At 37.8% G+C, this 23,107-nt stretch overlaps 1 protein-coding gene across 7 annotated transcripts in view; it reads left to right on the top strand.

Moving 5' to 3' along the window:
- The first annotated feature begins 9,972 nt into the window (after nt 1–9,972).
- The window catches only part of MARCHF7 (membrane associated ring-CH-type finger 7), a 50,245-nt gene continuing 37,110 nt past the window's right edge, over nt 9,973–23,107 (top strand). For 3 of the 7 annotated variants that reach the window (XR_004423718.1, XR_004423717.1, XM_033112792.1), the window contains exon 1: nt 9,975–10,130. The gene's annotated coding sequence lies outside the window, so the exon portion shown is untranslated. Of the gene's footprint in view, nt 10,131–23,107 lie in introns of all 7 variants that reach the window. The other 4 variants (XM_033112791.1, XM_033112790.1, XR_004423719.1 and 1 more) reach the window with 3 other exon arrangements.

Raw genomic sequence — 23,107 nt, 5'->3', positions numbered from 1 at the left:
AAACTTTTCACATACAAATTTTCATCTATCCAATTAACTTTTTAATGCTACAATTTGATTACTCTGTTAATACTAATAAGGCCTATGAAAATCCTGATGTACTATTTTACAAAAATAATTGTATTTTAGGAGTACTCTAGCAATTTGTATTACTATAACTAGTAGCAAAATTGATGTACCAGGAAAACATTTGGTTATCAACTCAAGGAAGTAAAGTCTAACACAAAACAGTCATATCCATACGTTTATAAAACTGTTAAAAAGACATGAGGATACCAAGTATTCATTAAAATTATATTTCATATTTTCATTCACATCCTAGGACCTTAATATGTAAACACACTCAAAACTCACAATTCGTTACTATTTGAAATGAAGTCCATAAGATTAAAAAAATACCTTAATAAATGGACTTGAAAACAATGAAATAATCACCTTACTGAGAAAAAAGTCTTTCCACAAATTTAGGCAAATCTAACTGTATGAAAACGAACAAAAAATACTGAGTTAATATCCTCTAAAAACTGAATTAAAATATCATTTTTTAAATGCAGAGAGAGTTCTTAGCTTTGAAGAGATCAATATTCAAACCACTACAAAATCAACAACCACCACCATGTTTATGTGCTGCGCTAATGATAAGAATTACAAACATTAAATAAAAAATATATTTAAAGCATGTCACCATTCTCACAGCATTTATGACATAATAGAGAACAATGTAGGATTTCTTCTACATTGTCAATGGTACAAAAGGCCAACTTGTTGTCAAGAGGCTAAGGCTCCATGGTGAAAACCTTAGACTGGACTCTCGGATAGCAAATAGGGTTATTTAAGAAACTAAGTAGTATGTATGTGTAAAGTGTTTTTTCAATTATTATCATATAAAAGTATTTTTTCAATTATTATGATATAAAAGTATTGATGAGGTGGTTTTAAATAATTGAAATATATTCAATGGCTGTAGCAAACTTCTGAGAATGGGAAAAAAAGAATAGTGGAAAAAACAAATTAAGCTAAGTCTAAGACAGGCTAGCAGTGTAACACGAAGTGTATAATGCAAAGCCAGTAAAATGTATTGGCAATTCTGGAGGAAATAGTTACCATTTCTTTTTATTCTTTTAACCCTTCAACAACTATTTAAAAAAAAATTTATTAGTTTCAGGTGTACAAAGCAATGTAATAGTTAGACATTTAAACATCTCATAAACGGATAACCCACCCCCCAAGCTACTACCTCTCTGATATCTTATATAGTTGTTACAATACCATCAACTATCTTCCCTATGTTGTACTCCACATCCCGTCACTACATATACCTATATATTTAGTTATAGTTGACATTCAAGATTATTCTACTTCACCATCAGGTGTATAGTGCTTTGGACACAGTCTATGAAGTGATCCCTCTGATAAGTCCATTGCCCATCTGGCACCTACAAGATTCTTACAACATTGTTTATTATATTCCCCATACTGTATTAACTACCAATTTCTATTTCTTAATACCTTCACCTTTTTCACTCTGTCTCCAACCCTGTTCCCATCTATCACCCTGACAGATCTAGTGCTTAGTTATCACAATATTATTGACTATATTCCTTATGCCATACCCTACATCCCCATGACTACTGGGTAACAACCAATTTGTACTTCTTAATCCTATCCCATTTTACCCATCCTTAATCTCCCTCCCATCTTAAAGAAGTCCCTCTACGATTCCTTGTAATACTGGTTTGGTGGTGATGAATTCCTTCAGTGTTTTCTTGTCTGGGAAAGCTCCTTATCTGTCCTACAATTCTAAATAATAGCTTTGCTGGATGGATAGAGTAATCTTGGTTGTATGTCACTGCTTTTCATCACTTGGAATATTTCCTGCCACTCCCTTCTTGCCTGCAAAGTTTCTGTTGAGAAATCAGCTGCCCATCTTATGAGGGCTCCCTTGTAGGTAACTAACTGCCTTTCTCTTGCTGCTTTTAAGATTCCCTCTTTGTATTTAACCTTTGGCATTTTAATTATGTGTCTTGGTGTGGACCTGTTTAGGTTTATCTTGTTTGGGACTCTGTGCTCCTGGGCTTGTATATCTATTTCCTTTACTAGTTTAGGGAAGTTTTCTGTCATTATTTCTTCAAATAGGTTTTAAATTCCTTGCTCTCTCTCTTCTCCTTCTGGTACCCTTATAATGCAAATGTTGTTATGCTTGATATTATCCAGGAGTCCCCTTAAACTCTCCTTAACTTTTTGGATTTTTTTCTTTTTGCTTTTCTGGTTCGGTGTTTTCTGCTAACTTATCTTCTACATTGCTGGTCGGATCCTCTGCTTCATCTAATCTACTGTTGATTCCCTGTAATATATTCATTTCCATTATTGTATCATTTATTTCTGACTGGTTCTTTTTCATGGTTTCCATCTCCATTTTTATGCTTCCTATCTCTCTGTTGAAGTTCTCCTTGAGATCACTGAGCATTCTTATAACCAGTGTTTGGAACTCTGCGTCTGATAGATTGCTTATATCCATTTTGCTTAGTTCTTTTTCTGGAGCTTTGCTCTGTTCTTTTATTTCGTACATGTTTCTTTGTCTCCTCATTTTGGCTGCCTCCCTGTATTCGTTTCTATGTATTCGGTAGGGCTGCTGTGTCTTCCAGTCTCACTAGAGTGGCCTTATGTAGTAGGTGTGTTGTGTGGTTCAGTGGTGCAGTCTTTCTGGTCACCTGAGCCACGCTCCCCAGGTGTGTCCCTTGTGTGGGTTGGGTGTGCCCTCCTCTTGTAGTTGAGCCTTAGTTGATAACTGCACTTCAATGGGAGGTACTGACTCTTGGGTTCACTTGTTGTGAGGACTGGCCTTGACTACAGTGGAAGAGTTGTTGTGCAGGGGCTGATCCTACAGAGCAGGATCTGCCTCGGCAGGACTCTGGTGCCTGCCCAGTTCGCCACTTGGGTGTGTTTTACTTGGAGGCGGCTGGGTAATGCTCCAGCTAGTTTTGAAGCTGACAACTGGGGGCGCCAGCCACAGGACCATCTTGGAGGGCATCAGGTATAGGTCAAGTTCAGCCCCAGCCTGTGCTCCACCTGGGGCCACTCGGCAGGAGTGACAAAGAAATCCGCAGATGGCTGCTGCCCTTGCTGTGCTTGGAAGAGTCTTGGGAGGCCAAGCCATGAACCGTGGCCAACTGCTGCTAATACCCTGCTTAGGACTGCTCAGCCACAAGTACAGGATACGCTCAAGCCAGATGCTGCTCATCTAGGTTCCGCAAACCTTTGAGAGACCCTAGGAAAATCTGCAGCTTGAGCCAATGCAGGCGGTCTGCACGAAAAAGCCACTGGAAGTGGCTTCAGTGTGCCATAAAGTTAGGCGGGACTGGGTCTCGAACTGCCAGGGTGTGGTGAATGAATAGTGGAGAAATCAGATATGGCGGCCGCCCGCATCTGCAAGCGAAGAACGAGGAGGGCTCAGCACAGAAACAATGGCCTCTACCAGCTCCCCAGTCCAGGAGAAAGCTGCCTCTCCAGCCCGCCCCCCCCCCCCCGTCCTAAGCCAAACAACTCAGTTTCCCCCTACCGCCGGTATGTCCTTGTCACCTCTCCAGTCGCTCCCCTAGCACTGGAGCTCAGAGCATGTGATTCTGTTGGTGGGTAAGTCCGTGCACAGTCCCTTTAAGAGGAGCGTCTGGGAGTTGCAGCCACATTTAGTCTCACTCAGTCACAATCTCCGCTGGTTTGCACAACCAGAAATTATGGGGACCTTTCTTCCCAGCACTGGAACCCTGGGCGAGGGTGAGGCTGGGACCTCTCATTCCTCTCAGGAGTGGAGAGGAGCTCCACAGTTGAAATAGCCCTCCCGATCTTTAGTGATCACACATGGGTGTGGGACCAGCCCGTACCGCTAGTGTCTCTACCCTTCCTACAAGAGTGGAGGTGGCTTCTTCTGCACGTCTTCAGATGAAAGGCTTCAGCTCAGCTTGATTTTAGGTGATTCTCAATAATGGTTGTTTTGTAGATTAGTTGTCATTTTATGTGGTTGTGAGAGAAGGTAAGTACAGCGTTAACCTTTTGTGCCATCTTGATTCTCTCAACCTGGTTACCATTTCTTATAATTGAATAGGTAGGCGATAAATGCAGAACAGTATTAATACAAGAATAAGATTCAAAAAGGAGCTAAACAATACTTAGTTTTCTGTATAGTTTATAGTTCTGAATAATTTTTCAAAATAAAAAATCTAGAAATAAACTCAGTATGAATTTAAAAATTCAATATATAGCAAAGGTAGCCTTTCTAGTCACAAAAAACAAATTATTTAAGAAATGTTACAGGCACAACTAGCTGCACTGAGAAGAAAATTAATTCGACCCTGTTATTTTATTCCATATGTAAAAACTAATTTGAGTTTAATTAAACAACCTAGAAAATCCAGGATAGTGTATGATACAATACAGGGATAGGTAAGACTTTTTAAGCTAAGATAGGAACACAAAAGTTGTAAAAGAAATCATAGACACATTTTACTATATGAATGTATGTATGTCAAAGTTGACAGGCAGATGATAGAGTGAAAAACACTGTGAAGACATGAGAGAGAGGTAGTATCTATTATAAGTTGAAAAGAAAGGATAATCAACTAGTATAAACAAGGATTTAGAGAAGAGGTACTTTTGATTGAAAAAAATATGACGAACATGCATGTTGAAATCTGATGCTGTTTTATAAACGGTAAAATAAAAAAATCTATATATGAGTATTTCTGTGTCTACGTGTATGTGTGCGTGACATAACTATTTTTTTAAGGTTGCATGACCACATAGAAAAAAATGCAGGATACTCATTAATTTTGCATGAATGTTGTAGAGTAGTAAATAGAGGCGGGAGAGCCAAATTAAAAAGGAAAAGAGAAAACAAAATTAAAGGGTGATAAAGCAGAAGAGAAAAAAACAAAAGAAAAGGAATATACTAAAATAGCTCGTGTTGGGGCTGTCCCGGTGGCTCAGGCGGTTGGAGCTCCATGCTCCTAACTCTGAAGGCTGCCGGTTCGATTCCCACATGGGCCAGTGGGCTCTCAACCACAAGGTTGCCAGTTCGATTCCTCGAGTCCCGCAAGGGATGGTGGGCAGCACCCCTTGCAACTAAAGATTGAACATGCCACCTTGAGCTGAAACATGCCACCACTGAGCTCCCAGATGGCTCAGTTGGTTGGAGTGTGTCCTCTCAACCACAAGGTTGCCGGTTCGATTCCTCGAGTCCCGCAAGGGATGGTGGGCTGCGCCCCCTGCAACTAGCAACGGCAACTGGACCTGGAGCTGAGCTGTGCCCTCCACAACTAAGACTGAAAGGACAACAACTTGAAGCTGAACGGCACCCTCCACAACTAAGATTGAAAGGACAACAACTTGACTTGGAAAAAAGTCCTGGAAGTACCCACTGTTCCCCAATAAAGTCCTGTTCCCCTTCCCCAATGAAATCTTAAAAAAAATAATAATAAAAATAAAATAAAATAGCTAGTATGTATGATGTAATCATGTATATACATTGTTATAAAATTGTGCAGAAATGTGGACATGAAAAAAAATTTAAGATTAAAAATGAGATTGCAATCAAACTTGCCTGAGGAAATACCCAAATAATTTATATCAGTATTTGGAAGCTTTTCTGCTTGAAGTCTCATAAAACGTAGTCTGTAATGGCCATGGAGGCTGAACATACTGTAGTCTCCAATTATTATCATTCTGAAGTTGTATGTGTGTATTTAGCTTGACCATATTAAAGGAACAGGGGTCAGTTCAATCTGTCTGATTTTACTAAAGTTTACCCCAGTGGTTAGCACACGTTTCGTAAAGTACCACACAGAAAATATTTTAGGTTTTCTGGGGCATATTGTCTGTCACGACTACTGAACTTTGTCATACATGGTGAGTCAAGTTATAACACTAACTTAGGCATTGCAGTGAAGATATTTTGTAGATGTTGTTAACATCTACAATGTTTTGACTTTAAATAATGGAGATTACCCTTGATAATATGATGGGCCTCATCCAATTAGACTTGAAAACAAACAAAAAAAACACCCAGCTCTTCTGGAGAAGAAATTCTGTCTCAAGACGACAGCATCAACTCCTGCCTGGCTTGCTACAAATTTCAAGCTTGACAGCCTCCACAATTGTGTGAGCCAATTCTCTAGACAACTACATAGGATAGATCAGATAGATAGATATTGTATACTATTGGTTCTGTTTCTCTGGAGAACTCTGACCAATACATAGATGATACAGAAACTAATGGGACTGCCTGTGTTCCAATAAAACTATTTACAATAACAGGTAGTGGGTCTGATTTGGCCTGTGTACTATAGTTTTCCAACCCCTAGTATTATCAATAATAAAAGATAGTTGCTTTTATTAAAAACTCTGTTTTAGACAGTGAAAGGTGCTTCACATACATATGGATTCCAATTACCCCATAAATTGGGAATTGTTCCTGAACAGGCCAGATATTCTAGAGCACCTATCTATATGAGGAGGAATGATTTTCCTAGAACAGTGAGATCTAGACCATAAGCTTAAGTGTAAGAAAATTTCTCAGAGAGAGCTTCATATGATATTCTCTTTACTTGTTTTTATATTGTTTTATCTATTAGCTTTGGGGATTGAACGTTATTGCTGATAATCCAGCAGAACTCAACCAACAGAATATTTTAAATATTCATTGATTAAATATGGCACCTTTTAATTAAACTTGGTAAGGGGAAAATTAAAATTTACAAAATTACTAAATCTGGAGTTTAGTGATTCTTTATATCAAAGATTTAAAGCAAAGGACCTTTAAGTAATGTATTCCTTAGAAGGAAGAGTCCTCTATAGACTATTGTTAAATAATAAATACTATATATTTAAAGTTACCTATAACTAAATAGTAGATCCTCAAATTGGTTAATGCCACAAGGTTCCCTTCTCCAGGGATGAATAAGACTCCATTTGAGAAGAAATTGGCATCCTTTGTTTTTAACTCAGGGACCTCCCTATTAGCACTCTCCTGTCATCTCAGGTAATAATACTTTGTGTTCCTAAAAAGTTTAAGAAATAACCTATATTAAAAAATGGTTTGATTTACAAAAAGCAAATATAACCACACTTTTTCAAGATCACACCATTTGTGTAAAGAATAGCTATAAGATTGCCCTTGTCATAGAGAAGTTTCTTAGAAGGTAAGGATGAGGGATAATAAGTGAGAAAAAAAGAAACTTTGAAATTCAATACCGAAAAGAACATCCTAAGCTATCAGGTAGTTGAAGAAATAAATACTTAGTATAAGAGTAAAGGGGGAGGGGTCGTTGAAGAAGTAAATACTTAGTATAAGAGCAAAGGGGGGGGCAGCCAGTTAGCTCAGTTGGTTAGAGCACTGTGCTCTTAACAACAAGGTTGCCGTTTTGATCCCCACATGGGCCAGTGTGATTTGCGCCTTCCACAACTAGATTGAAACAACTACTTGACTTGAAGCTGATGGGTCCTGGAAAAACACACTTAAAAATAAATAAAAAGTTAAAAAAAAAAAGGGAGTAAAGGGCTGTTATGACCATGACCAAATGACAAATTTATAAAGTAAAAATGGAAAGAATTAATAACAGTATAATAGTAAGACCTTAATTTAAAGAAGCCAAGTTCAAAAATGTAAACTAATGTGAGAGGTATGGGCAAGTGGTAAACACAGAAAGTTAGACACAGAAAGGTGTGTCAGAGTTGGTCATAAGGATAAAAAGTTCAGCAAAGGAAGGTCAAACGGGGTAACTGTAAAAAAACGCAACCATGGAGTCTAGATTGGTCAGAACAGCTCTGATTTTAATGAATTTGCCTGTCAAGTCATTTTGTTCTGATTCTTCAGAAAATATAGTTACTATTGTACCTACCTCTTCATATCCACAATTCCTATAAAATTGTCTCTAACATAGGAAAATCACAATTGTTTGTTAACAAAATTACCTGGAAACTCAAATCACAGAAAGCACATTTAAAAAAAAAACAAAAAAAAACCCTAACCATTCTTAAAGAAAAAAATACACTTATCAGTGGTCTTTACCTATTTACTAGTATTAATAAGAAACTAGAGTCTGGAAGGTCTGTTTCTCTTAGGAAATTGGTGCCAACTCACCTCTGCTGGTAACATCAGTGCTGGGTGGGGATGAAGCCATAATTTGCCAAAATCTGAACCATCCTTGCCAGGTTTGAGGGTTCTGCAGAGAAGTTCCTACTACCAGGTCTGACTGCCATAGCTCAAGAAAATGGTGCTGTCATTCCTCTTAGTGTAGAATATACTTGAGAAGATGTTTAAAGGACCTCTGTAATATTAAGTCCCAGAAAGACAGCATTAGTGGTGGTTTGGACATGGAAAGTAATAGCTATCAATTATGGAATGTTTACTATGTTCCAGGAATTGATACATTATCTCATTTGATCCTTTCAACAAACCTATGGGGGTATAGGTATTGTTATTAATCCCATTTTACAGGAAATTTAGGCTTAGCAAGGTTAAAGATTACTCAAGACAACAAATGTAGTAAGAGGCAGAGCTGGGATTTGAACTCATGCAATCTGGTGCTTCAGGGTGCATACCAGCATATACTCATAACCACAGTGCTACAGGGATACTCAAGCAGGCTGGAAAAAAATCAGTTTTCTAGAAAGGGCAAATTAATTTCTTCAAAAGTAGTCTGTGTTCACTTTATCCTACACCAGATGCTTAATCTTCAACTCACATCCTAAAAAATTAGACTGGTATTTGTGTGCCAACTGTAAATAATAATCAAACTTTAAATCTTTAACAATTATAATATTTTACAATTTAAAATCATGGACAGTCTGTTAGTCTCCAAGATAGTGAAATGGGGAGATAGTAATAGTGTATCCTTTAGATGAAATGACAAAAATATTTATAAACCTCATACTTCATTTATTGGAACTATTTAAATCCAATGAATTGCTTAAAACCACCTAATAAAACAGGTAACTTTAAAAATCAAGTGTTGTCAGTATGCCTGCAAGTTCCAATAACTTAATATTTACTGGTAAAGAACTTTTGTTTGATACATTATTCAAAATCCACATAATCTCACCTAAATCCACACAATATTATCTAAATCCATATACATTTTGTCTTTTCCTCTAACCTACTCCCTTTCATGTACGTTTTAGCAATCACTTACATCTCAGTTTACCACATTTAATTTTTTGAAAGTTTCATCAAATTTCACCAGACCACTTGCCTCACAACTTTCCTCCCTCTCTCTACATGGATGAATTTTTACTGCAAAAGCTGTTGCTACACTATCAAAGATTAGTATCAACGATGTAAAAAGACATGACTGTAAAAGTACACCTCCAGCAAAATTGAATTACTGAAAGGAACGAATCGTCCGGATCGGTTCCAACCCTGCAAGGGGAGGGCTCCCAGATGTAAAATAGGGCGGGCAAGGAGTGGGAGGAGGGGTGGTCGTTAAAAGCAGTGCTGGAATGAAGTCAATGCTAAACATCCACTGTGCCACTTACCAAGGGCAAAAAGAAACAAGAAAAAAAAGCTGATGGGTATTTAGAGCAGTGGGCCCTGCAGGTTTGCTGGGGGGAGCAAGAGCCTGTAACCGGGACTAAGGCGCCGGGGAGCGGAGGACTAGATCACAGCCCCTTGCCAGCTAAGCGAGGGCGGCCAACCAGGGTTGGGCCTTCAGCGCCCTGCACCTGGCGCCCGCACATTCGCCGGCCCAGCCGCCAGCCCACCGGCCGACCAGCCGCAGCGCTTACCGGTGGCGCCTCGCTGCCTCTTCCGGGACAGCCCTCCAACGGTTGCCGCAATCAGAGCACCACCCCGCGGTGGGGCACGGCGAGTCCTCCGGTAGCTCTCGGATCGCCGCAGCGCCGCCACTCTCGCGAGAAGACGGCGGAGTCCGCGAACTGCGGGGGAGGAGGAGAAGGGAGGGGCATTTAACGGTGGCAGCTGGTTCTGCGCCGGCTCTGGGAGTGGGGCGGTCGCCATTGTGTTTCGCTGCCGACTACTGTGCCTCAGTTGGAGCCCTAGAACTGGGCGGAGGAAAGCGACGGTGTGGTCCTAAGACTGGGCGGGTCACTCCCTGTTCAGTGCCAGCTCCGGAGCCGAGGTAATAAGCTGCACAGCTCGGGCTTCTCCTGGGGGAAGTGGTTCTAGTCCAGGCCGCGGGTGGGGGAGGGGAGGAAACGTCGTGTAGGCCTGGGGGAGCGGAGGCCGCTTCCTCCGCAGACCGCGGGTACGAAGGATGCCGGGCGCAGCCTCCTTTGCCGGTGGCCTTCCGTCCTGCGGTGGAGTTTGTGACGGGTGGAGGGGGTCAGATTGTACGTCCTACGGACGCGTGGTGGGCGAGGGCAAGGAGCTTGGACCTTTACTTGGGCGGCCTCCTCTTTCCCTGGGTTAAGGAGGGTCCTCCGGAGCGAGGTATTTAGTGAGCGCGATGTTGAAGCTGGGGAGGGTGAGGGCTCTACCAACCCAGCCTCGAATTGAAGGGTCTTTCTCCAGCGTCTTAGATGCGGGGAAGAGTTGCTCATTGATGTTCCAGTTCTTGAATATCATGACACGTTGGGGGCTTTTTGTTTTGTGGTAAATTATATGTTCTTCAAATTGAATATATATTTAAAAACGGACCTGTTTGTCGGCGTAAGAAAAATACAGAAGGCTCCAGTAGTAGAGTACTCCCTCATTTTTCATGAAACTGCATAGTAAAGACTTCAGAACGTGTACACACACACCAAAAATACTACAATTAATACTTCTTCCTGCGTACAGATGTAAATAATATATGGGGGAAAACTCTTGTCTTGGTAATGAATTCATCACTACTGGTGTCGTTTGGCACTCTAAAGAGGAAATGTGCCATGTGAATTTGAATTTAGTAAGGTTTTTTTTTTCGATTATGTAGGACTAATTAGGTATTTTTCTTTTTTCCCTATTTTAAGTCTCCCCTTTTCTTATCCCGTCTATCCGTTTCTGTGTGGAACCAAGAGGTAAGGTTAAAGATGAATTTTTGATTTAAAAATCAAGTAGTGTACTGTTAAGGCAGACATAATAATGTAGCTAGGGTTTTTCATGAGATAAAATTTTGTTTCAGAAATGGGCTCAGTATTTCATTTACAGCTCTACAGCATTTTGTGAACCATCAGTGATGTATGAAGCGTTAGAGTCAGAAGATCTGGGTTTGAGTATTGATTTTGCTGAAATTATTTAACCTCTCAGATTTCCTTAGAAGTATAGCAGTTAATTCCTAGACTTGAAGAGGGGATTCAATTAGATGGGGTAGTGTGTAGCATCAAGATACTGGTGGACCTAATACTTGCGGAGTGTATTTTTAATGGATACAAACAGTTGGAATTGATACCTGATGTCCAACTTTATATTCACGAATTCTGGTCCGAATAACCTTAAAGTTTTTCTCTGCCTGTAATGTGTTCCCCATCGAGTGCTGACTGCTTCACACACAATATACATATTTATTTAAGTTCTCTACTACAAATGTTTTTAGGTAAGAACTTTTTACAACTCTTATTTTGCCCTAAATTATACCATAGATGTAAGCATGGTGGGTATGCATAATCTTGGGTTCTTTCCAAGGTTACATGCTGAGTCTGATGTTTTGAATAAGATTAAAAATTCCTATTTACTTAAGTACAAGTGATTTATTACTCCTTCTGCCACATTGGCAGAAGAGTTTATTTTCCTAGCTAAAGCACCAAGATGCCCCTATATATAGACATGCCCAGAGGTTTTACTTGAAGGTGCCACATAATCAACTTGGATGTAAAAAGTCACCATAGCACTCATTCAGCCAATTTTTAATTGGCTCTATCCACTTCACACAACTCTTCATCTGGTATATTGTCAAGAATTACACACATTTTAATAATTATATTTTAGCAAAATAATTGTAATAGTGCAAAATTATTGAATAACATAAAACATTTTTTGATAATTTGTTATTTGTTGGTTCCTGGCTACCAGATTAGGGCTTCACATTACAAGAATGAGCTTGACAGCGTCTACCCTCCACAACTCACAATTTAGTCGTCAGACTAATGTATCAACAACTATTGCTATTATCTTAGTTAAGTACATGGTAGTACTGTGTGAGCATAGAAGAGGGGTGTTTAATCATGGGGAAAATTTTACCGAAAGTGTTGCTTTCACTGAGATGTGAAGGATAACTAAGAGTTTGATAAGGAAACTGCAAAGTCATGGAATCATGGTTGTAGGACTGGACAGCTTGTTCCTCATAGCTGAAACAAATTGAATGGAAGGTTAGCATGACATAAAAGACCTGTATTTTACAAAATTAGTGCTCTATGGGAATGGAGAGCTATTGAATTCCTAAAGCAAATAAAAATGTTTTTGTTATCTTTGCTGATACATACTTCTGTTACTACAGATAATTAAGTGCCAGTACCAATAATAAACAGTGGGAAATGCACAGACTTGCATCAGACCTCATTTTTAACCAATGAAGAACTAATCAGTCTTTTAACTGTTAATTTACAGAATCAACAACTAATCACATCAAGATGATTTCAATTTAAAATGAGTAAAATTTTGAGTTCCTACTAAGATTCACTTGAGTTCACAAAAGCAGAATTCTGTTACAATGAAAATTTATCTTCTCACAAATCATTATTTTACAAAAATTCTATCTTTGATTTAATTGCTAATCATAAGATGAACCCAAAAGAGGGGGATAAAATTATAATTTGCGAGTTGGCTGGGGTTTCATTTTCACTGACCTTAATTTTTAACTTTTCTACTCTGGTCTCAGCTCATGTGATCAAAGCTGGTTTTTCTTGCTCTCAAATATATTTCTCTGTGACTCTACCGGTTAGACTAGATCAGTTGAATACCTGGTTTTAAAATCACCTACTGCTCTACACCCACTTTTGTCAACAGCTTTAAAAGAGGGCATATTTTGAATCTTAAAATCTAGTTCTCATCTTTCCATTATGATCATTGCACTTCAGTGTAATGTATTTCTCACTTTCCAGGAAAAACCCTAAAATGGTTTCCACTTGTTGAAGATTGAAATTTGAGACTTAACAGATTAAACATGTACTTCAAAGGAGAACAGATTATCTCATAAAGTACTGTAATGTAGACTTAACATCATAGTCATATTTCTCATGGAGATGTTAAACTTTTTTCTAGTTATATTTTTTAAGACTTGGGTATACTAATATCTGTGTCTTAAATATTTCTAAACTAAAAATCAAGAGGCATTTCTTAAAAGACCTAAGAAGTTCTGTGCTTTTAAAGTGCTTGCTTCGTGTGACCACCCTTAGCTTCCACGTCTCCATGTTTACTAAGATCAATAAAACACTAGGACTTCCCTTTGAGGAAAAAAAAAATTTCCCCAGAAGCAGACTTTTTTAAACAAAAGGATATTATACCAAGTGGAGGTAAATAATGGAATTGTAACTGTGTTTATATTTCTGGAAGACAATTGACTATTGCAGTACACTGGTATTTTGTGTGATAACTTGGTCCTTCATGCCATGAATTTATTGTATAGTAATGTTTGGTAATTCAGTAACTACAAGTCCCTTGGATTTTTAAGACAAATTCAAAGACCCTGAAATTGAATCAGATTTTTCATGGGTGTATGTTGATGTAGTAATTGTAGGACAGTAAAAGTTAGGATAAGTTATGAAGCTTTATTGCTGCATAGCAAACCGCCTCAAAATTTAGTGGATTAAAACTATTTTTTTTACAGTTCTGAGTGCCTGTTGGACAGTTACATGGGTTTTGCCTGGGTTTTCTCATGTACCAGCATTAAGCTGAAGGATTTCTCAGGCTGCAGGTTCCAAGATGGCATCACTCACATGTCTGGCAGTTGGTGTTGGTTAACATTTAGGCTTTGTTCCATGTGTTCTTTTATGACCAGGGGTTCTTAAAACAACAACCCAAGAGAAGGAAAGTGGAAGCTGTAAGACTTCTTACAGCCTGGCAGATCATATAATGTCACTTAACACTGCATTCTTCTAGTCAGAGTAAGTCTCACGAGGTTAGCCCACATTCAAAGGGGGGGGAAATAAGATTTCACCTCTTCCTGGACAGCAACAGCGTCACCATGCAAAGGAGTGTGCGAACTTGGATGGGAAGGATTTATAGGCATATTTTGTAATTTACCACAGGTTGCTTAGAACATTTTAAGAATACATCCTTACTGATGTCATCATTGGGATTTGTTTTAAAATAGTGGATGATAAAATAAAAAACATGATAGGTTAATTGTTGAAGACTGTTCATTGTCCATGGAGGTTCATTATTGTCTCTACTTTTGTGTGTGTTTGAAATTTTTCATAATGAAAACAATTTTAAGACACACTCAGGTAATCTCAATTGCATTTTGTGAAGTTTTTACCTTGTGAAGATTTTAACCTTATCTTCCACTTAGTATTTACTAGAATAGTACTTTATTGTTTAATATTTATTACTTTCCTTTGTGGAATGTAGATACTAATGATTATAAACCAGCGGCACTGCAATTTAGTCTGTTTTTTATAGATTTTATTGTAATATAAGTTGTGAAAAACATGTCTTTTCATTTGCAAATAGCTATTTCTGTTATTTATCAAAGTAAGACCAAGTACATTAAAGAAATTTTGGAAAACTTAAGAATAAAGAAGAAAACAAAACCCACCCAGAGATACAGTAAAATGTCAATGGCTGTTTTTTCCAGATTTTTTTTGCATGTACTTATGTAAGTAAGGTATGTAAGTTTCTTTACCCTCTAGTGATTATCTTCATATACATTAATGTGAATGAGTTTAAAAATTCTTTTTTTCTATGTGTTAAAGACAAATTTCAAATAATGAAAAGCTAATAGAATGTCTACTAAGCTGTAAGGAAAATCTTTTAACACTGATGACATTGCTTAATAATAGCTAGCATTTCCTGAATACATACAATGTGCCAGCATAGTTCACAGTACACCTGTGAAGTTGGTACTGTTATTCCTATTTCCATAGGTAAAGAAGTTCATCATTAGAGAGATTAAGCCTAGAGTCACACTAAGTAAAGGACAGACATCAAAGCTTGCACTTTATATCCTGTTTTTATAAATATCCTGTTTTATAAATATAATAGGAATTGGCTCATGTGCTAAAAATTGGGCAATGCTTAATATATCTTGCCAAGCCTCAGTTTCCTATTTTGGAAAAAAATACCCTTTATTAATGCATGCATTTAAAATAAAAGAAGGCTTAGTTTTTTTTTTAATATGGATAGGGCTAGGGCCTTTTTGTTAATCTGGTTATTTGGTTTATGACTACTGTGTGACTCTTGGCAGATCCGGAACAAATCTCTTTATAAGCAGAATCAATGAAAACTTGAGTGTTATACTGCTATTTCTCTGATCTTAGGAATTCACAGCTTTTCCAAATTTAGTAATCCCAAAATCCAAGCCCTACTTTATAGGCAACTTGTGGTAGTGCTCAGAGAAAAAGCTTCACTCTTCAGTAGGGTGATAGGTAGACCTCCTCTGTGCCGTGTGTTTTCTTATATACTGCCTGGAGCTTTTCAGTTTACTTTTTCACAGTGCCCAAATTCTACTAATTAGATGTAGTCAGTGAGGGGGGTAGGGGCACTAAGGCTGACCAGATGGAAGGTACAGTACCAGGAGAAGGCAAGGAGGTATCATATGTATATGGGAAAAAGTAAATCAGTGTAAGTGATTCAAAGTATATTCTCATCCCAGACTGCTCCTCCTGTGTTTTGTAAACTATTTCTGACATGCTTCTAGACCTCTTCTGGGCACTTCAGACTACTCATTCTTTAAAACCAGCTCATGGTAGTGTGTCTCCTTGTCCTCTACTCCCAACTCCATGGGAAAAAGTGTGTGCACGGACACATGTGTTTTTTGTTCTTCAGTACTGTGAAGAATCCCTCCCCACCATTCTTTCCTATTTGAGATGTATTGTCTCTGCCTTCTATCCATTTACTTTGGGCCTTCACTAATTTGTCTTGGAGCCACCGTATCTCTTCCTAATAACTTGTTCTTAATACTGATTTACTTTGGGGTTTTGTTGTTTGTTTTTAGGTGATGCTGTTTCAAAATCTTTAGTAGCTCCTACGCCTGTAGCGTGTATCCGTAGTTTGTTCCTCACAGTTCCACAAAGGTAATAAAATTAATTATGGAGTTTCAGTATTAAAGAATTGCAGGAAGCTGTGTATGAATCTATTAAGGCTAGGCAAAACTAGGTAAAGTTTTGTGAGACTACTAATTGTTTCATGTTTAAGAGCTCTAATTATCAGGAACGTAATTTCTGGGATCCTTAAGGAAAAAATACACAAATTACTGGTGGTAAAAAACTTCAAAACTGTTGCCTTATTAAAGTACAGACTCCTAAGCTGAGAACACAAGGTTGCCTTTACTGTCTGGATATAATCTGCATTTGATTTCCTTCAGAGTCCTTTCTGTGTTCCTCTCCCCTTCCATGCCTTTAATTTCACCCCTCACGCTTGACATTTTCAACATCTTTAGTGTCTTTATACCTTCTTCCTCTTTTTCTGTTTTCATTCTTCAGAGGTCAGCTCACCTCCTCTGAAGTCTCTTATCTGGAACTTTTGGCTCGCCACTCAATAGTCCCATAACATTTTCAGATATTTTAGAAGTACAATGATTTTCAACAGTCTGGTATGAGTAATCTAGCTATTAGTATAATTGTTAATTATTCTAGTTGGTATTTGTTGGTGTTTTAGATGCAGAGCCTTCATCAGTTTTGGAAAATTTTCAGCCAGTATCTCCGGTTTTTTCCCTCTACCCTAGTTCTTTCCTTCTGTAACTCAAATGTACTAAAGACTTTCTTACTCTTCCTTAGTGTCTCTTAAACTCTCACCTGTGTTTACCATCATCTGTTTTTCCGTGCTTCAGTCTGGATAATTTGCTTCTAACCTATTTCCCAGTTCCTTAGTTTTCAAATTCATCAGTTCCCCACTTTGCTACCTTTGGGGCTCCCTCTTCTTCTAGTTCCACTGACTCTTAGCTCTTAGCAATGGATTGATTTTTTTTTTATTTTGTTTTCCTTGTATTTTTGTATGGTGTAAGTTTTTTTTTTAACTAGTTTCAGATGTACAAAACAATACAGTGATTAGATGTTTACACACCTCACAAAATGATAAACCCTACAAGTCTGCTACCCATCTGACACTGCATAGCTATTACAAGACAATAAGATTGACTATATTTCCTATACTGTACTTAATATCCTGTGATTATGTGTATTTTTTTAAATTATAGTTGACACTCAATATTATTTTATTAGATTGGTGCAAAAGTAATTATGGTTTTTGCAATTATTTTTATTTTAAACTGCAATTACTTTTGCACCAACGTAATAAATTAGTTTCAGGTATACAGTGTAGTGGTTAGGAATTTATATAATTTATGAAGTGGTCCCCAATAAGCCTAGTACCCATCTGACACTATTCATAGTTTTTACAGTATTGACTGTATTCCCCATACTATATTCCACATCCCAATGACTATTTTGTACTACTAATTTGTACTTCCTAATCCCTTCACCTTTCTCACCCATCCCCTCAACCCTCTTTCCTTCTTGCCGCCATCAGTTTGTTCTCTGTATCTATGAGTCTATTTCTGTTTTGTTTGTTCGTTTATTCTGTTCTTTAGATTCCGTATATAAATGAGATGATATGGTATTTGTCTTTCTCAGTCTGACTTATTTCACTGAGCATAATACGCTCGAGGTCCATCCATGTTGCAATGTGTGGTGTAATTTTTGATTGAATGCCAAATACTGTAAATGAAAAAACAGTAGAGACTTTGGAATATGTATGCCTGGAAATGGACAAACTCTGCTTCTGTCTGACTTACTGTTGGGGGTTGAGTTGGTTTAGTATGTAGTTGAGCTGGGTTTGAGTTTTACTATTGCTTTATTTACCTTCAGATAAAGCACATTAAGCATCACATAGTGGCCGTTCACTGTTGCAGTAGTGGACAGCCGCTACGTGGTGCTTCACGTGAGGCCTGGGCTGGCAGGGTTTCTCTCAGTATTGTTTCTCTAGCGTCAGTGTCAGCAGTGGACTGCTGTTGCTTCTTATTTGGAGCAAAGCTCATGGTGAAGGGGAGGGTTCTTAGTTCTGTGCATCCTTCTCCCGTCTTAGGCCTTCTCCTCAGGTGGGGCTGTACCAAGATTTCTGCCCTTCTCCCTGCCTCCTGGAGTGAAGTCTAGAGTGCAAGCAGGTCCCTGCCACCACCCCGTGCCTTCCAGCTGATCTTTGCCTTGTACTGGAGGAGTGTCTGGGGCAGGCAGGTTTCATAGCCCTTCTCCAGTGGCCACAAGACCATCTGCCTTGTATAGATGCAGAAATTGGATTTCCTACCCCTTTCCTAGCAACAGCTGTTCTTACCTTGTACTCACGCAGAGTGGGGCGTGGATGAGCCTAGCCTCTTCAGGTTCTCCTCTTAAAAATAGGCAGGCCCTGTGTGGTCATACTCCAGAAAGGGAGACCGCCAGGCCTCCTGTTTGTCCTCGTTCTTTCTTTTGAACACCCAGTGAGGCCTGTGGAAAAGACGTTTTATATTGAGGTTCCCAGTGTTTCTAAACTGTCGTACTGGCAAATATTTGGCCTTCAGGACTTTTTTAAGAATTTGAGAAAATTTGACTTGTTTCTTACCAACTTTTATGGTGGTCACCTTTGTCCCATCTCTCTTTGTTGGAGGGTCTTGCCATTCTTTATATTTCAGTTCATCTGAGTGCCTTGCAATCTCACTTCTGGTGGACTCAATAAAAGTGATATAGTAGATTACCTGGCTTATTCGTGGTAGAGTAGGAGTGATTTGTGGCTGTCTTAATACCAAGCAGAGATGAAACACTTCCCCCCAATTTTGTTTGTTTTATTTTGCTTGAAAATACTCAAGTACAGAAAAGTTGGGAAAACAGTAAAATTAATATCCATATAACCTCACCTACATTCAGAAGTTAATATTATTTGCTGTATTTGCTTTATATCTATATAGGCTATATGTAACTTTACATATAGTGCTTATTTTCTAAAATATGTATTGTTATTTTAGAACCATTTCATATTAAGTTGCAGACATCATGACACGTTACTAAAATTCAGTCTATATTCAAACTTCCTGGGGTTTTTTTTGTTTTGTTTTTTTAAACTTTTATTTAAATGTGTTTTCTAGGACCCATCAGCTCCAAGTCACGTAGTTGTTTCCATCTAGTTGTGGAAGGCGCAGCTCACACTGGCCCATGTGGGGAATCGAACCAGCAATCTTGTTAAGAGCACCATGCTCTAACCAACTGAGCTGACCGGCTGTCCCCTCCTGTTGTTTTTTGAATAAGGATTCAATCAAGGTTCATGCATTGCATTTGATTTTGTTTCTTTAGTTTCAAACTAAAACGGTACAGTACTTTCATATTTTTTTTCTTGTGACATTGACTTTTTGAAGAATCCATGCCAGTTATCTTACAGAATGTCCTCCATTTTGGGTGCGTCTCATCCTTGTGTCATTTACATTTAATTATGTTTATTCTATTTTTCAGTTCTAAAATTTTAGTCCATTTTTCAAGTGCTTTGCTTTTTTTAAGTGTTCTTTCCCCTGCACGTATTTTTAAGCTTTCTCTTCATTTTAAGTATTGTAAATATAGTTGTTTCATATAATCTACCTGAAATACTTGATTTGACATTTTTGCTAGCCTATTTTATCTCTCATGTATTGCATCTCAAGGACCTTGTTTATGGTGCCTTATTTCATTATATGCTTAGTTGTCTCCTGCTCATTATACTTGAAAGATTGTAGATATAATCTGAAGCCTAGCATGAAGGCATATTCCTCCAGGAAGATTTGTGTTTGCTTCTGTCAGGTACTTGGTGGCGTACTAGGTTGGGACCACCTTAAACCTAATTGAAGGTTTGACCTTAATTTGCCGTCCAGGAAATAGCAACCTTAGCTGCAAACCTGCACAAGAACTGGTTTACTTCTGGTTTAACTCTGACCCTGTTGTTGGAGACCTTTGGAGTCCAGCTGATTGTGATGGCCTAATAGATTCCAAACCTTGTGCATGTCTGGGGTTTGATTTCCTTCTGTGAGACTGGCAAACTGAAAATTTAAATTTTCTGGATTTACAAATACCCTAAGGGCAGAAGTGGCTTTTTGTACTTTCATATCTTTCAGATTCCCATTTTCCCTTTATTATTTACGTAGTAATTCCTTATTGTCATCCCTTCATTGCTTTGAAAAGGATGTTCTTTATATTTTATTTAAAATTTTTTTTGATTGAGGGGAAGGATTGGTTTGAATATTTTGCCATTATCAAGAACTGAAGATTCTCCCCCATAACATTTTGTATATATCTGCTATTACATCATATCATAGTTTACATATTTATTTATTTAATTCCATTCACTCCCCTACTCCTGAAATATGAGTTCAGGAGATGTGCTAAACTCTAGAAATGTGATGGTTAAAGTACTGAGTAACTAACTCTTAAAAAGTGAGCTGGAACTAGGTTTTTTGTGTTTTTTTTTCCAAGTGGTAGTGGAAATTAAGTGAAAAGGGTAGGTTAGAGTTCTGGATGCTGGGCCAAAGAATTTAAACTTCCTTTTTAAAGTAGTAGGAAACAATTGAAAGATTGATATTTGGGAAATGGTGCCATTATTCGTAGGATAAAATACAAAAGAAGAAAATGCGTAAATTAATGGTGAGTTTTCCTTTAGACAGAACCTAGCTTGGTATTATTAGAGACAGACTTTGTTGATTTATTCAGAGTAGGCCTGATATCCAAGTAAAGTCTTGTTGAAAAACATTGTAAAATTTAATTTAAATTTGTTTGTATTCTAGTGTAAGTTGTGAGATGTTTTTCAGTTGTGTTTAGCTTGTGATTATGAGACCTTGGTAACTTACAGATAATATCAGGCATACAACCAGTTACAGAATTTTGCATGTCAGGTGATGACATAGAGTTAGTGCCTTTAGGCTTTTTACCTGGACAGAATAGATTTGAATTGTGCTGTTTTTAAGTAGGAAAACCTTTTTTTTTTGGTGTAAAGATCCTTTATAATGTTCCAGGCTACCTAGAACATGAACTTTGCTTTAAGAAGCTCTTCAGAATTTCCTAGGAGAATGAAATTACCTACAAAAAAAGTAGTCAGTTTTTTTAGTATCTAACAACCCCATGGATTTATGAAATAGAGCACACAAACAGTCACTATTAAAATTCCTCAAGGTGAGGGTACACTTAACATAATTAAAAATATGACTATGTAAACTAGCAGTTAAATAGCAGCTTTATTCAAAAGACTTTATTTCCAAAGTCGAAAAATTCAGTAAAGTAAAACTCCCAAATATTAATCATAAGATTTTTGAGGCTTTGTGCTCATTACCTTATTTTCTGCATTTGAAGCAAGTTCTGGAAAATGGAAAATGAGGCCTTTTGCAACTGTTGGTGCCTCAGCTTTAGTCATATTTGTTGATAAGGAACTTAAGCACATTATTCCAGTTGAACCCATGATGCCAGGACTTCGGGGAGTCTCAGAGTACGAATTGTGCTGTGGAAGTTGCATAGAAATGATGGTGCTGTATGCAATTGAGTTGGAAGACATGGAAGACGGGCAATTATCTCTTACGCTCATGCTCCACTGTCCTGACTTCACCTGTAAAGCACAAGTTCAAAGATGAAATTAAGAAGCTCAAGATGTCACCAGCAGAGCTTTTAAACAAGCTTAGAGCCCTGAACATCTATATAGGTCACACTATGAAGCCAGCCCTCGTGTGGTACATTTTTATCTTATCATCAAACAGAGCTTGTCCAATTGTGAAATCATATCATTATATTGACCATTGAGGAAAGGTTATACATAAGATCTTTTCTTGTGTTGTACTCTTTTTTTTAATTTATTGGGCTGACACTGGTTAGTAAAATTATATAGGTTTTAAGTGTACAGTTCTATAATACATCATCTGTATATCACATTGTGTGTTCACCACCCAGAATCAGTTCTCCTTCCGTCACCATATATTTGACCCCTTTTACCCTCATCTACCACCCACCTCCCCCCTCACCCTCTAGTAACCACTAAACTGTTTGTGTCTGTGAGTTTTTGTCTTGTTTGTTGATTTCAGCTTGTTGTACTCTTTAAGTCTTGGTTAAAAGCATTAATACCTTTCAAATACCTTTTTCCTGCTAGTGTGTTATTTTTGCTTACACCTTTTCCTTTCTAGCACTTAACAAATAAAATATGTGGTTATGTAGCTTGTTCTCTACTAGACTACAACTTCTTGATAATCACTGTCCCATTCGATGTTGACCCCTCACCTCATCCCCTTGTTTAGTATTAATGTGCTTAGCACATACTAAGCAGCTAAAAAAACTGTTTGATGAATGAATGAACTTAAAAAGATGCCTTAGAGTACCTTGTAAGTGGTCTGGTAGAAGTTTTTCAAGGACTGCACATTTTAATTTTTTTGCTATTTTTTGTGCTTTTGACCTACAACTTACGCAACCAAATTATATAAGTTCTCTGGTAACACCTACGTTGTCAAAATTCAATCAATTTATGTAGAAGAGTTGCCAAAAATAGTTTCATATGGTATAAATTTTCTCTCTCAGAGGGCTCTGCCTCTTTGCCTTCTCTCAAGAGGTTTGTTTTGAGCAGATTTCCTACTAGGTTAGTTTCATCCTGCAAGTAAGAATTGGGTATAAATATAGTCAAAGTAAACAATAAGAGGTATGATTAAGAAGCATTACTATTGTTGAAGAAACATCTGTAAGTCTGTACCTCTTTAAAAGCATTTTCTTTCTGTGTAAAACCCTCAGATCACAAATATAGTCCCTTATGTAGTATTTTCATAGCCTTCTTGATAAAATAACTAATCTGCTGCTTGTCAGATCACGTGTGGGCTTTGGAATATCATGTCAGTGTTTTAACCATTAATATTCATCCTAATGTATGCTTTCTTTAAAAGTCTAATTCATAACACACCTCTTTTAAATAAAATTTTGTACAGATGTATAGCTTATAAAAAGCTGAAGTGATCATATGCTTTATCATCCAAACCAGGCCACTTGCAAGAGACAACGCAAGCACTAT

Source organism: Rhinolophus ferrumequinum, chromosome 8 (assembly GCF_004115265.2).
Source record: "Rhinolophus ferrumequinum isolate MPI-CBG mRhiFer1 chromosome 8, mRhiFer1_v1.p, whole genome shotgun sequence".
NCBI lineage: Eukaryota > Metazoa > Chordata > Mammalia > Chiroptera > Rhinolophidae > Rhinolophus > Rhinolophus ferrumequinum.
This window is presented reverse-complemented; position numbering and strand designations above follow the sequence as displayed.